This window comes from Podarcis filfolensis (assembly GCF_964270895.1).
Source record: "Podarcis filfolensis genome assembly, chromosome: 5".
Classification (NCBI taxonomy): Eukaryota; Metazoa; Chordata; class Lepidosauria; order Squamata; family Lacertidae; genus Podarcis; species Podarcis filfolensis.
In genome coordinates this window covers 80,617,032-80,632,529 of record NC_139608.1, presented here as the reverse complement: position 1 = coordinate 80,632,529, position 15,498 = coordinate 80,617,032, and the positions used below count along the sequence as shown (strand labels likewise).

The window sequence follows — 15,498 nt, the reverse complement described above, 5'->3', positions numbered from 1 at the left end:
ATTTTAAGCACACACAGGCTGTTGTGGCATTTTGGCTCTCTTATAAATAGGAAGGGTGTTTTTTTTTATCCTTTAAGTCTCTCTTCTGAAAATTCCCAATAGCAAATGTATCTAATTTTCAAGACTGCACTCCATCTGTCAGGGTGAGGGAAGGGGAGGGTGAAGTACATTAGTAGTCTACACATGAACAACTTATTAGTTCATTTGGTCTATATGGAGTACGGTGATTCAAGACTGATTTAAAATATTCATCCTCAATTACTGGTGCAGCACAGTTCAAAGTGCTGCAAATCTGCACATTTGACTGAGAATTTAAAGGAAAATCACTGCAAATGTCTCTCTGTGTAATTAATGAAACTATCATTCTTATATAAATACTTGATGTGTGACTGTTTTGTTGTTGCTTTTCTCTTCCCATAAAACATAGGACATACATCCCTTCTGATTTCCTGTGCATTTCATGAATATAGGGCAGTCTCTCTCTTGGGCATGCAAAATTACTTCTATGAAAAAATAGGGCTTGCTTACAGGACTCCAATGTTGAGACAGAATTGTCCACGGAGTAAGTTTGAGGGGGCACATTGCAGCCACTTTGCTGAAACCAAGAAGGTCTAGTTGGTAGTAAGATGGGAGACCACCTGGAACTCCCAGACACATGGATCTTTTTGATTAAAAGGGCAATATATAAATGTACTAAAAATAAAGACAATCAATTAAAATAATTTAAAATAGGGGTGGGGAACCTGTGACCTTCCAGATCTTGCTGGACTTCAATTCCCATAATCCTTGACAAATGGACATCTAGAGGGCCACAGGTTTCCATCCCTGATTTTTTTTTTTTAAGGATGAATAACTCCCCACAGAGTTGTCATCTTAACATCTGATTATGTAGGCTGACCTAGTGTTTGAACGTGGTTCTCCAGGGCCTTCAGGCTCAAAGACCTTACTCTGCCTTGCTTCTCTGCCCGGTGTGCATGCAACATGCTGTGACGTCGTGTCATGACAGTGAGCTGGGGGTGTGCACTGTGACGGCAACTGCGCTGGGGCCTGCACCTCTGCCATGGGGCCTCTATTCTTGAAAATCTGAGTTGTTATTTATTTTATTTTTTAAAAACTAGATTATGGGCTGTATCCAGTGCTGTAGCTCCACCAGTGCAAGGCACCGTATTTTTCACTCTATAAGGCGCACCAGACCACAAGACGCACCTAGTTTTTGGAGGAGGAAAACAAGAAAAAAAAAATATTCTGAATCTCAGAAGCCAGAGCAGCAAGAGGGATTGCTGCGCAGTGAAAGCAGCAATCCCTCTTGCTGTTCTGTCTTCTGGGATAGCTGTGCAGCCTGCATTCGCTCCGTAAGACGCACACACATTTCCCCTTATTTTTTAGGAGGGAAAAAGTGAGTCTTATAGAGCAAAAAATACGGTACTTCTTCCATGCACGCAATGGAAAGTCATTTCCTGTCCCCTGCAGCCCCCTGGGTCACCCTCAAAATCAGCTCACCAGGGTTGGGGCAGGTGGATTCAGTGCTGGGGGAGGAGGGAAAATGGAAGTCCCATTGTGCCAGCGCAACCCCACTAGTGCAGCACTGCATACAACCTTAGGACTGCAAGGAAATGCTTGGAAGTAAATGGACATCTCAGAAGGCAGAGACATTGCTGAATAAGATTTCCAAAGGTCATAAGTTGAGGCTCTGCTATTTCGCAGAGCCCTTTGACCCCCACCCTATGCCTACCAAGAACAGAATAAATTATGTAAAACGAGAGAAATCAAGTACTTATGTTAAATGTACATAACTTATGCAGGCCATGGAATCCAGCTTCTTCTTTTTTTTAGCCTTATTTTGAGGTATTAGTGCAGATTTTTGATCTAATGCAGCCCTAGCCATATTTGCTGGGGTGGACAGAAACACCTTGGGAAGTGCCCAAGCATCTGGATGCCATGGCAGAAGCCTGCTAAATCACTCTGTTGTAGAGCTCAAATGATTTCTTTGCCATCTTTATGTTTAGCTAAGCTGGCTAAAAAACAGCCTCGGTGGAAAATAAGCCGTCCCCCCACAAATGGTCACGTGAATTGGCCTTAATTATCTTTACTTTTTTCTGCACTGTTTCTCCGGTTTAGAGGGGCCTGCTGTGACTCTTTGAGAAGCCTTGCTCTGGAGCATGCATGTAATACCCGGCTTGCCATCTGTTCAGGTTCCTTGTTGAAAACGGCAATGTAACTCTGCGCTTGTGTATAGAGAGAGTGATAGCAGGGTGAAGCTAGCGCCACAGGTTTTCACAACTGCTTTTTACTGTCAGGCTCAGCATCTTGCTTTCGTGTGGCAAATTGTCATTGACATGAGTTTTCCGGTAGGTGAGACAGCCACAGTGAAAGAGGCACTCGGTCCGTCACCGAAAATCTCTGTTTTGTTTTCAGAGTCCCCATAACTTCTTAAAAAAAACTGCAGCAAGGTGGGATGTCTTTAAATAATTTATTTTAGAAATAAGAGTTCTGAACATTCAATAACCAATTTTGCAGAGTTTGCTAAACATTTACAAATTAATGTCCCCCCAAAACCAGTTAGAAGCATAAAATGCTAATATTATATTTTAGTACTAACAAAAACAAAACAAAAACCTCCAGTTAACCAGGGGACTATGGAATCTTAGTGTGGGTAAATTGTAGGGTTTGCAGCCATTTAAGCTCAGATCCTGAGAGTACAAGTAACATCAGAGCCGGGTAGCTTTCTTAATGGTGCTCAGGGCAGGATCATTGTTGCCTCTGCAATATTTTTTTCAGTTGCTTTCATTCATTTCATTGGTATTTACACCTTCCTCTTTGGCAGAAAGTGGGGAAAAGACCAGAAGAATGTAGCTGGAAGAGGAAGCTTGCTTCCATTGCTTCTGGCTTCTTGCTCTTGATATATAACTGCTTCTCCTGAAAATCCCGAGAAGAGGGCTAAAATCTTGAAACCTCAGTTAAAACCCCGGAGGCATAGCTGGTGAATGAGCTTTGTCTTCACACTCTTTCTGCAGTAGAATCTATCGGGAATTGACAACCTGTAATATATAGCAGATCTTTTTGAGATATAGGGTGGGCTTTGCAGAAAAATACTGGTCAGTTAGCAGAGGCCACCCTGTTAGTAACTTAGATGGACTATAAGGTAGAATGCTAGTATAGGAGTGCACCTATTTTGGTGAATTTCATGATTTTCCAAGGCACCTTGGCATTTTGTGGGCTAATGAAGCCCTACTCTTTCTGTTCTTTCTTGGTCTGCTTTACCTCTAGCTATACTGCAGTATTTGAAGCCCAAGCCATTATTTTCATGACCGAGGACGGAAATTGGCATACAACAACCCTATAATATTTTCTGTGCTTTCTAGCTGTCTCATTGGATTGTCAGTTCTTCATAAATTCTATTTCTTCAAGCTGACAGCATTTCATTAGGAAGGGAAGCCCCAGGATTGTATCCTAAAGCTTTCCCTTCCTGTCTTGGAATGTATATGCAGGGCTACCAGTCAAGGGACAAGTTGCGCAACTTCTCCTTTGATAAATCACTTGAAGAGAGTTCTGAATATCATCTGTTATAATTGAACAAATTGCATGTTGGGGTCCTGGGGATGGGATGTCTGCATCTAGCCACTCACCCCCTGGTTATGAAGCTCAATTCCTATTTTCCACATGCATTCTTGTAGCCAAGATGTTGGGGCAATCAGTTTTGTGTTGAGTGGAGGGTTTCTTTTGCACACTCGGCCCTCATCAAGCGCTTCATCACTTGAGTTAGTGACAAACTGATGTGTAGAATTCATCATTTCCAGGGAGTCTGGACTGTTTGGAAGTTGCCAGACCTCCTGCTCATCACTGCAAAGTTGTTTATTTAGCAGGCTGACACAGGAGAATTAGAATACGCATATGATATTTGTGAATGCACTACATACATGTGCCTTATGGAAATTGTGTTATTGGTCTTTGTGTTTACGAGGACCTGCTTTTTCAGGTACCAGCTGTCTTGGATGTTTTTGCTATATACAAAGGACTCCATGACAGCCATCTGGGTGTGTGAGTTTGTGTGATTGCAGCTTGGGGATGGAATGCATATACCTGAAGGGTGCATATTGTTACCACACATTTTGGTATACCTATTTGGTACAGCAGTCCAAGCAGAGACTGTGCACTTAAAACAATAACAGGAGAAAGTAATAATAAGTAATATATGTTTTATAACAGTGACATGGAACCTTTCAGAGAGAATTAACAAGTTGCATATTCCTAATGTCCAGTCAAGTATATATTTCTCTCTTCCTTCCACTCATTATCTTTCCCCTATGTTGGCAAACTTCCTGTTAGTTGTATTGACGTCTTAGTATTTAAAGGTTTTTAGCATTACTGATTCTGGATTCTACTTTTTTTGTTGGGTTGAAATTGGGATAGATTTAGCAAGTGTGTTTTAAGGGGGGGGGGGGGTGACGGTGCTTGGCTTGTCTGCAGGTTAAACTCTCCCAGACTGGAATCCTTCAATCAAACAAGTTTGTCTTTTGGATATTTTTGTCCTCCTTCACACTTTAAAATAACAATTGCCTATAATTGCTACGTGCAAAGTTAAAAGCACCCTCTGTGTTTTGAAGGGTAATAATTTTGGTGTCAAAGTTACGCTTATTGCATTTCACCAGAGAGAAAGAGAGAAACTGAATGGTTAAAAACAAGCAAGTCTAATCTTGCCCCAGCATTTATGCACCTATGAGTGATACTTTCATTTGAAAATTAAAACTGAGGCTCGCACTTAGGTGGGTGTTTAAGTGCTGTTATGTAGCAATAATCTGTTTAAGAAGACACTGAAACACTCTTGCCCTTCCCCTTGTTAGACTTTCATATCAACCTTGTTCATGCAGATTTGGGCTTTCTTTCTTGGTCATCCACCCATCACTGATTCTCAAAGCAACAAAAGTTGCCAGACTAGCTGATGAGTCACCTGCACTAGCAGTTTTTTTGCTTTTAAGTGTTAATTCTGAAGGACTCCTCCTGCCTACAGTTTCTTATTTCATCTAAGGCGACTTCTGCTCTCAACAAACAAGCCTTTGGGGCATTCAGTCAGCCCTGCCTAAGAGAAGCCTGATGTGACACAAGCAGAATGTTCATGCCCACCAAGTATTAGTGCCAACTAAGCTGAACTGGGCAACTGTGGCTACATTCACGAGTTGAAAGAAAAAGAGCTTCTGTAGGTATTCTAGTTAGGAATCTGTGTCATGGCCAGGCCTAAATATGGTTCGGGATCCCCAAGTCCGACAGAAAACTCTGCTTTGTTGACAATACAAAAGCACAGGATCCTGCTAGAATATATGTAGCAGGCTTGGTCAATCCAAAGGCTTGACCCTGCCTGCTAATTGCAAGGCTTGTTGCTGCACAAAACTATTTCCTTCCATGTTTGAAGTAGACTCAAAGGATGTGTGTATCCACAGGCCTAGTTCAATCTAGGCTATATTTTTGATTCAAAATGAGGCACTAGGTTCCTTAGTCTTACGGTCTTTCCTGTTACCAGAAGACAATCCAGTTCAGGGGGTCATACAGGAGTTTCCAGGACAGCATCTTGCACAGTTTTGCTGAAAAGGACAAGTTCACAGGATTTGCACTGTTTTATAACCCCACATTACTTATTCCTGTTTCAACCCATAAGGAAAGGGCAAGATAGTGGCATGGCCATGGAGCATTTTGCATTGCTTTAGCTGGTACCCTCCTTGGCCTCCACTGGGTCCTTGTGCCTGCTGTCTATACACTAGGAATAGCCCTGCTGGATCAGACCAAAGGTCTATGGAGTTCCACATCCTGTTTCCCACAATGGCCAACCAGATGCCTATTGGAAGTTCACAAATAGGACGTGAGGGCAATGAACTCATTTTGTTGCTGTCCCTCAACAGGTGATATTCACTGGCATGCTACCTTTCAATTGGGAGATAGCATATAGCTATCATAATTAGCAGCCATGGATAAATCCATCCTCCCTGGATCCACTTTTACAGCCATCCAAGTTAGTGGCCATCCCCACATCTTTTGGCAGTGAATTTCAGAATTTATCATGCACTGTAAAAACTCTTCCCTTTGTCTGTCCATCATCTTATGACAATCACTTTTCAGTGGATGAATCCCAAACTTATGAGGAAAGAAAAACTGTATCCTCCCCTCTCTTTTTACTTTCATTGCTAAAGCACTGTTAGTGTAGGAAGGGTTTATTTCAATTTTAAATGTGAAAATTTCTCAGGCAAGAGAGAGAGTTGGTGAGATCCTCCAATATGTATGCCAAATCCCCTTTCCCTTTATTAGAAAACAGAACAGCACCTCTGATCCCTGAATTTTAAAAGGCTAGAGTCTGATCATCAGTATTTAACTAGTACTGTAAGACAGGACTTTCTAAAATTGAGTAGGAAAGAAGAAAGGAAACTTGCTCAAACATTCTTGGGGAACACAGTACAGACTTAGATGTAGCACCATGCCAATCTGTGGACCATCCAAGAATTTGAGTTGAGGGGCTTCATAGTTATCCCACACCTAGGAATTGTGGGAAATTTGATTAAATGCAGCTGCTTATTAAATGTTTGGGCATTCTTTTGAGTCACAAACCGGCTAGAGTGTCAACACTTCAGTAAAATTAATTTCCTGAACCTTCTCTGCTGCCTCGAGGAGAGGGAGGTACACAGGCTATGTGACTCCAAAGGATTCTTTGATAACTCCCTCTTTCATAACAAACCAATCTCACCGCTTTCCCTCTCTGGGTTCCTGGGACTGGACTTCAGGGACCTGTACTATTTCTTTTTTTGATGCAGAAAGCACCTCATTGCTGCTAAGCTTGGAAACCAAATGAGTGCCAGGTACTTAATGCCATAGTCTTTGTAGGACCCAGAAAGGCAGGGCAATGGGTAGCAATTAAGTGAGCATATTTAAGTGGCAGGCAGCTAAGGGACAGCTAAATATCTTTGTGATCTGTCTGCTGCTCAGTCTGAAGAGGAGCTACACTGCTTAGGGAGAAATGGGGGCATAGTTGGTTCCTCCCAATCACCGAACTCCCAAGCTAGGGGCATTCTCTCCCAAAGGTTTCTTCCTGTCTTTATTCCCTTGTAAATATTCCCTTGTGTTAACCTTGTAGCACTTTCCGTAAAGCTCTAATGCCTTACTCCCAGCGCTGCTTATTTGAGCTGTACACTGCCTGACAAGGGAGTAATACTATTAATACACTGTTATGCTCCACAAATAAATGACAGCATCTCCTTCACCCAATTTCAATGTTTATTGTTGTTCAATATCAGCCTCCTTATAGTGCAAAAAGTACAAATTTTGAGTAGAATTTAAGGAAATCTTACATTATTTGTATTCAGGATTTGTTGCATTTTAATCCATGCCAGCGTGAGGGGGATTTAGGTGTGATTTGCTAGGCATTTTTGTCTTTTAATTAGAGCAGAAACATTTTGGGGAGAAAGGGAATATAAATGCACTCAAAATAGAGACGTACACAAAATCTGAATTTCAAATACCCCAAACCATGACGTGAAATACTGCATATTTATTTTTCCTGGTATGGCATTCTTGGTGGCAGCTCCCCAGCTCTGTAATTTCTCTTGGGGGGTCATTCAAACCCAAATTTGGTTCCTTTTAGGACTGATCTACAGCACTTTCAATCACAGAATCCATCGTTTATTATGACCTGCAAGAAGAGGACTTTTTTTTGAAAAAAGAAAGCATATATGCCCATATGATTAGGCAATCTGTTCAGATGGGTGGGATACAAGTAATAAATCATCACCATCATCTACCTTTTCCCCTCTAGGTTTATAAGATGAAGGGGAAAGTGGGGCTCTTGTATCTTAACGATAAGAAGGGAGAATTGCTTACCACATCAAGGTGAGCAAAGGTGCACCTGCTGAAATTTCTTATTCTGCTTTAGCATTAAAACTACAGAAGACTTGTCTGCATTTGCAGCTAGTCACCCTCTCCCTGTGAAATCCTTTTAAAAAAACAAAAAACAAAAACATGATGTACAGGCCAATGTTGCACTGCATACAAATCCCCTTCTGTGTGCCATACTGCCAATATGACCAGTGGCCTAAGATGTTTGTTTTAACGCAGCCATCTATCGCAAAAATGAGAAACCTGTGCTGCCCACCCTAAATGCTGCTGGACTAAAACTCTAGTCCTCACTGACCTTTGGTCATGCAGGATGAGGCTAATTAGAGTAGCCAGACAGACACAAAACCCTGCATAGATATATCAAACCAAAAAAAGAAATACACTAAAAACATTCCATCTGATTTTAAAAGGCCATAGTTAACCAGCCAAAGGCTTGGCTCAAGAGAAACGTTTTTGCCTGGCACCTAAAGATATGTAATGAAGGTGCCAGGCGAGCCTCTTTGGGGAGAGCATTCCACAAGCGGGGAGCCATTGTAGAAAACGCCCATTCTCATGTTGCCACCCTCCAGACCTCTTGTGGAGAAGGCACACGAAGAAGGGCCTCAGATGATGACCACACGATCTGGGTCTGTTGGAATTGGATTTCAACCCCACCTGTAGTTCCATAGGTTCCCCGGATATGTATAATGATTGCTGTTCAGTCTTCATGTATTTTTCAGTTCATTCATGTAGACAGCCATTTGTCTGATCACCTGTATTGAATAAAAAATTATTGCAGATTTTTGAATATTGAAAGAAATCTGTTTCTTTTTTCTGTCAAAAACATAAATGTGCCACCAGTGATTAGCGTAGGCACATTATACCCAGTGGAGGATGCTAGGGGGAAAATATGTTTTTGTATTTTCCGGTATGTTTATAGATAATCATATACCTATGTAAACTAAAATAAAAAAATAATGGTTTTTCAAAGTCTTCTGCCATGAGCCAGTGCATTATAAATAAATATTATTCAGCCTACGACAGGAGGAAAATGTTCATGTTAGCATTGCATCTATTGGCACCTTGCCAACAGGGCATTAAAAACCTGTTCCACCAGCTTAGTATGAACTTTCTCCTCTGCCAGACAAGGACACGAAAGCTTTCTGTAGTGGTAGAAATGTGTGGGTGATAGGTGTGCTAAGAGGCAGGAGTGCACAAAAGGTTTAGTACTAGATTGATTCACTGTTCTGCTGCTCTGTACCTTCTGAAACTTAATAACTTGGCTACCCAGTTTAGCTCACACCAACTGCCTATTCAGAAAAACGTATTTTCTGCATGCTGCTTACCCTGAATATTGATATGCAGGTCTGAAGATGACTATTTGAGCATATTCCGCCAATCTAGATCTTCTAAACTAAACACTTTACAGGGTGAGCTAAATAACCAGAAGAAAATAATGTAGACTTTTGTCCACTGGGAATCCTTTTCCCTTTCAGCTCTGAGCCTCTTTTCAGAATCTGTTTTGGGAAGGAGAAGGTTAAAAGTTTCAGAAGTTGCATTCGAGAGTCATGGGGACCACCAGGAGGCAAGGTGGACGGGCACCAAAGTGTCTGCTCTGGGATGAGGGGAATGGTTACCCACCGTAGGCTTATAGGATCAAAGCCCTGTAAAGGGTCCTCAGGCCATGTGCTATACCCAGAGACATACCAGGCTCCTCACAGTCTCTAGGCCCCTTTCTAATTCCCTCACCATCAATCACTGTGGGACAGCATCTAAGAGGAGTGGTTGGCTGGCAGCCCCCTCCCCTTTAACGGTCACTTAAAGTTTTATATGCTAGTACAGACCACTTTCCCAGCCCTTTCTTCGTAGCACACAAGCTGCCTCCTTCCTCCCCTTTGTCTTGTATACCGTTAAGATGATGATGACGACGACTTAGAAGTAGGGGTGCAGGGAAAGAATTGCTTTAAACCACGATTGCCGGGTTACAATCCTGGGCTTCAGTCTGTACCTTTAAAAAGAAACCCAAAACTGATGAAGGATGAGACAAAGCATGTGTGGCTTCTCCTGCAGAGTTCTTCCCCTGGTCTTTTTGTCCTCTTCTCTCCCTCCTCCCTCCTCCTCAATACCAAATCTGCCTTTCGCTGCAGGTCTGCCACAAAGCCAGGAAGGCAAATGCGGGAAGGGGGGCGTCTCTGGGCAGGGAATGAAAGGAACAGGGAGAGGGACTGAGACAGGAGAAGCTGCAAATGCTTCATGAGGAATTGTAAAGGGTCTGAGCAAATTTCTGGGTAGCAAACTGGCAACCCTGCTTGGAGCAATGATTTGTGCATCTAGAAATATATCCTCGTAAGCCTCTAGGTATTCAGGGCAGATTTTTTGGAAGGCCTCTGAAGCTCCACTCTTCTGGAACACCACCTGTTCTCTTGGTGCCAAGTCTAACATGTGCTAACAGGCCCTTATTAACTGCTTGCCTGATTGCCTCTCTCTGGGTAAGCACCCGAGAACCAGATCCTGCAATATCCTAGCAGGGCCTCTCTGAGGACACGCAGGTTGCTGAAAGAATTAGCAACATCTTTTCCAGCCTTTATATGAGGCTGTCTTAGGAGAGAGTTGATATTTACTCTTGCAATACAAAGATGATGTTCCTTCAATCTGTGTCCCGGATCCTTCACACTTTTGCTCTTGGGTATGCTGCCCTCAAATGAATGTCTCTCATTTTAAGGGGGCGTTTTTTCTGAGTAGTTGGAATTGCAGAAAGCACCCCTTCTGGATCCATATGTTTCTGAACTTATTTGTTGGCAGTTGTGTCCCTGCAAAGTGACTTGTGGGGCTGGATTAAGGGTGTTCAGCACCCACCACTTCTGCCCTGTGCTATAGAAGCCTGTCTGGAGACACAGTGTGCAGGGAAAGTGTCACTGTTCCACATGTGGCTGCGTGTTGCCATCCTTTGGCCCGCTTTGCCTGGGCACCTGCTGAAGATGGTTGACCAGTTTTCTTAGTCATAGGAAGTTGGAAGCCGCAGAGTGGAGTGTTCCAGGTGCATTTCCTGTCCTCACTACTCAGGAAGAATCACACCTTTAAACAGTTTTGGAAGTGATGGGCAGATGATAGGGCTCCCTGTTGCTGCTGCCACCTGAGGTGAGATGAAATAACCTCTGGGGAGCATCCTGGCCATGCTTCTCTTGGGCCCTTTCATGAGGTAAAGGAGTGGCATTTATTTATTTAAGGCATTTATATCTCACCCTTAAAAATAACCATCCAAGCAAGGATCAATGCACATAATAAAACACACCAAGAAAGCAATAAAATCAAGATATAGTGCTGCTACTGGAGAAAGAGGAAAGTGTGCCAGAGAGGTTGAGGCTGGGAGTGTCTGTCCCCACCCCTTGCACCATTATAATTTTTCTGAACAAAATCTAAATGTTTTCCAATTGTTGGCTTCATATCTTTTCACAGCTGCAAAACTTCTTGCTTTCCAGGACCTGGTGCTGCTTCTCTTGTGTTAATATCTTTCCATGGCCCCTTTTGGGCTTGAAACATTTCCACTGTTGCCTTCTACTTGCTAGCTCTTCACTAGTCCATTTTCTCCATATCTGCTTTCCTGGAAACCTGTGGTTTGTTTTGTGCTTAAAATATCCCTTCCAATCTAACCTTTGAAATATATACTTCCTCTTTTTTTAAGTTGACTTTGTATTCATTGGTATGATTTGACCCAGGGCTTGTCTGAGCTCTCTTCACTGTTCCCAGTTGATTCTGATCTCCTCTCAACAAAATTACTCCCAATACATTGCCTGACTGTGGTGTTCCTGGTAGCTGTCATCTTCACTGTGTTAGGGCTGTCTAATTACTCTCCTGCATAATCTGTAGCTCAGAAATCTGTACTTCCCTGATGACAGAAACTGCAACAATTCACTTTGTTTTGCTGGACACCCAGGCCAGTAAAGTAAACATACGTCAAAACCTTTCCTCGTCTTATGTTAACAGTGAGCCTGGTTCTGTGATCAAGGAACAACACACCCTCCTCTCTATTGCAACACAGAGATCTTCCCTGTAATAAATACTCAGCATCGCCTACAAATAAGGAACACAAATTATAATTTTGCTTTGCCTCCACTGGCTGTTTCTGTGCTCCCTCTGCTGGATCAGGAAGCACACGCTGCCCCCAGAAAACCCCAAAGATTGCAGTAGTGCTGAAGCTGTATAAAGAATAGGGGCTGTTACATATTCATACTGACATACAAACAATATTATTGCACATTAAGATGTGCAGTTTACCTGAAAGGGGTGGCAAGCAAAACAGTTTGCTTACAGAAAGTAAATATCTCAGGCAGTTTATGTAGACAGCTTCAAATAAACCTTCAGATTTAGGGTTGTTTCAGTTAATCAGCAGTAATGGTAGGTAAGGAGGAGAATACAGAGGTACCTTTGGAGCATGTCAGCATTGCTCTTGAGTGAAAATAATTGCTTCCAAATTAAAAAAAATGCACTGATAAGGTATTAGTTGTAAATGACAGGGCCATTTCAAACAATATTAGCAAATTTCAATCAAATATATATAAAACTAAATTATATTATTTAGTTATATATAACCAAATTGAAAACAAAATGTTTGTAGCTGGCATCTAAATCAGTATAGTGAGTATCCATGTAATATTAAGAGGCAGGGAGGTTCAAAGAATCGCACTGCTGAACTGAAAGATTGCCTCCTAGCATATAATGCAGAATGACTATTATATGGCCCTGGCAGAAGTGCAAGTCCTACAGATCGAAGCCACCCAGTAGGTGATCCTTCAAGTAGGCTGTTTTTGAGATAGGGGAGTGTTACCTAGAAGACCGGACAAGGATTGTGCTTTTTGGCATTAATGTAGTCAAGATCGATGGTCGTTTGAAAATTCATAAATATTTCTGTGGCATTCTCCCACTGTGGCTCTTCAGACCTATGGAAGACAGCCTGCTAGGAGACCATGCTTGGCTGCTAAAACAGCACATAGAAGGCACATTGCCTATAAGCAACCCATTGACAAAATAGCTTTCCCCAGAAAACTCTGTGATTTGCCAGGGTAATTTGTAAACTTTGTCTTCGTCTTGATTGGAAAATGTCTGGAGGGCACCAGGTTGGGAAAGGAGGCTCTAAAAGAAAGAGCAGCGTATTGACTGTGGCAGGGCTAGCCAACCTGGTACCGCCCCCCGGCCCATTGCTGGCATCATCCCTAACCACTAGCTATGCTGGCTGGAGCTGATGGGAGTTGGGAGAAGAGCTACATTGGCTGCCCCTGCAGTATGGGCTAATGGTAGGGTTGCTCAAAGCCCTGCTACATAGACTGTACATGCAGTGCTACAGTGGAATGGCCACAGAAATGGAGTAGCACAACTAGCAGGCCCCCAAAAAGGAAGTGGAAATTCCACGTGCTACAAATGGCATTTGCTGTGAGCTCAAATAAATGTTAATTTGTAGCACCTGGAGTTCCTTCATTCCTCCCCCCCCCCCTTTTTTAACCTGCTTCTGTGGAACTAAACACCCACGCTCCCCTATTGCATATAAGAACTTTTGCCTTGAATGAGATTAGGAGCCTATGGAGAAATTCCTTTTCAGGCAGCCCCACACACATGATCTGCCCACTGCAAAATGAGAGTATATACTCATGCTTGTGTAGGGATTCACATACGTAGGTGCCTGTTCTCGCTACATGGGGTTTGTCCCAAGAGCATGAGGCTTTCTCCCCCCCCCACCCCCCAAAAAATATGTTCCACAAGCACAACCTGTATGCAGGGAAGATTTATGAAACACCCCTAAGGGGCAGCTTTGTAGAGGACATCCTGGCTTCAAGGGAGTGGCCATAACTCTCCCCAACATGACATGGGTGCCTTTAAACTGCTACTTTGGAGCACAGGATGAAGGAGATCCATTGTGGGTAGCAGGCAAGCCATCCTAGTGCCATTGAGGGAAAGTGGATGTGTCAGGGACAAACAACAGCAGCCTATTGAGCTTTTGGTACTTGATATTGTATATTCTGTCCTGCAATCAAATTGTGAGCATGCAGATGCTTGGTACCTTTGGTAATAATGTGCCTTTTTATTGTAGGAAATTGGATCTTGTTATGTGAAGCTTCAAAGGGCCTAGTCATTAGCTGCCGCTAGATAGGAAGTGCTCGTGGAACACTCTGGTAAGATATTTCTCTTTTGACCAGTTGTATGCATACAAGTTATTTGTTCATTCTTGCTCCATTATAAGAAATTAGGGTAAGGATAAGTATATCTTGCACGCTACACAGCTGGCCCTGCCATGCAGCAGAGCGAAGCAACCTAGTCCTGGAGGCACCATAGATAAATGGCAGAAATTGGTGTCTGAATGATGCAGCAAGACCTTTTGGCATGTTGGCCCTAGCTGGGGATGGTTGGGGTATGCCTTTTGCATAATGCCTTGGGCTGACATCATGCACACACATACCCATGATAGTTCAGGAATGGGGAACTGCAGGCTCAGGTGCCAAAGGCAGCCCTCCAGTGCTCTGTATCTGACCACCAGAACTCACTCTAGGTCACTCCTCCTTCGCTCCCCATGTCACACCATCACCACCCTGCTCTGCATTCTCCTTGAGTGTTTTTGCCCGTCTGAAATGTGTCCTTGAACTATGACAATGGCTCTTGCTTGTCTGAATGGAGGACAGAGAAGGTGGAGATGTGTAGACACTACTGTACTATACAAAAGTAAAAATAATAGCAGTTGTGGCCCTGGGAGGATGGCCCAGAAAGCCTAGGCCAGAAAATGCACTAGTTAAAGAGCTATTGGTATGATTCATTTCCGGTGTAACGACACCATGCACGAGGAGCCTTGGGCTCATGTTCTGCCTCTTCTCCATGTGAGGGATGAAACTGTTTGATGAACCACAGTTTCTCGTGTTGAGACAAAATGGGAAACTGTGGTTTGTTAAAAACCGTGAATAAAAATGTCTCACCTCGTGTGCATAAGAGGGGGAAGGGGATGAGGGAGTGCACATGCCTGAGGCTCAATATACCTCTTCAGCATAATACTGCATAGTTGCATATTAGCCAGGCCTATGCTGGGCCTCGAGTGCTGTCAAACATTCCTGAGGTTCTGCACAGCCCTATTTTCTCTCCTTAGGCTCCTTTTCTATAAGAATGTCTGCTTGTTTTGTGCCGATGTGAGTGGCTGATCTAGTCTAATATGACAGTAATCCTAGCAAGCAGATGTGCCTTGGTCCTGCCTGCCATCTGCTCAGGTTCTTTAGCATCACATGAGGCTGGCCGGGGGGGGGCACAACCCTTTGGATCTGCATGTAGCCTATGTAAAATTAAAGCACAAAACTATTATTACAGCCAGTAAAAAAGAGTACCTGGAAACATGAGAAGCATCCAGGTCAGACTCTTTGTCCCAATTATCCTAATATTACTTACTCTGACTGGCAACAGATCTTTAAGGTCTGGGACAGTGGTCTATTGCATCACTTGCTACCTGATCCTTTAAATTGGAAACGCCAAGAATTGAATCTGACACCTTTAGCATGCAAATATGTGCTCTGTCAGTGAGTTTGTGGCTTCTCTCTCATTGGATGCAAATTGGTTCGTCAGTTTCAGAGCTTTTTGAGAGACAGGCAATAGTGGTTGCTGTGGATCAGGAAAGAGATT

The 15,498-nt window shown here is 43.0% G+C and overlaps 1 protein-coding gene across 16 annotated transcripts in view; it reads left to right on the top strand.

Moving 5' to 3' along the window:
* Nucleotides 1–15,498, top strand: part of ZMIZ1 (zinc finger MIZ-type containing 1) — a 386,104-nt gene that overhangs the window by 160,012 nt on the left and 210,594 nt on the right. For 14 of the 16 annotated variants that reach the window (XM_083614609.1, XM_083614604.1, XM_083614605.1 and 11 more), the window contains exon 4: nucleotides 13,934–14,015. The exons of the other annotated variants lie outside the window; for them this stretch is intronic. The gene's annotated coding sequence lies outside the window, so the exon portion shown is untranslated. The remainder of the gene's footprint in view (nucleotides 1–13,933; nucleotides 14,016–15,498) is intronic. 16 annotated transcript variants of the gene reach the window in all.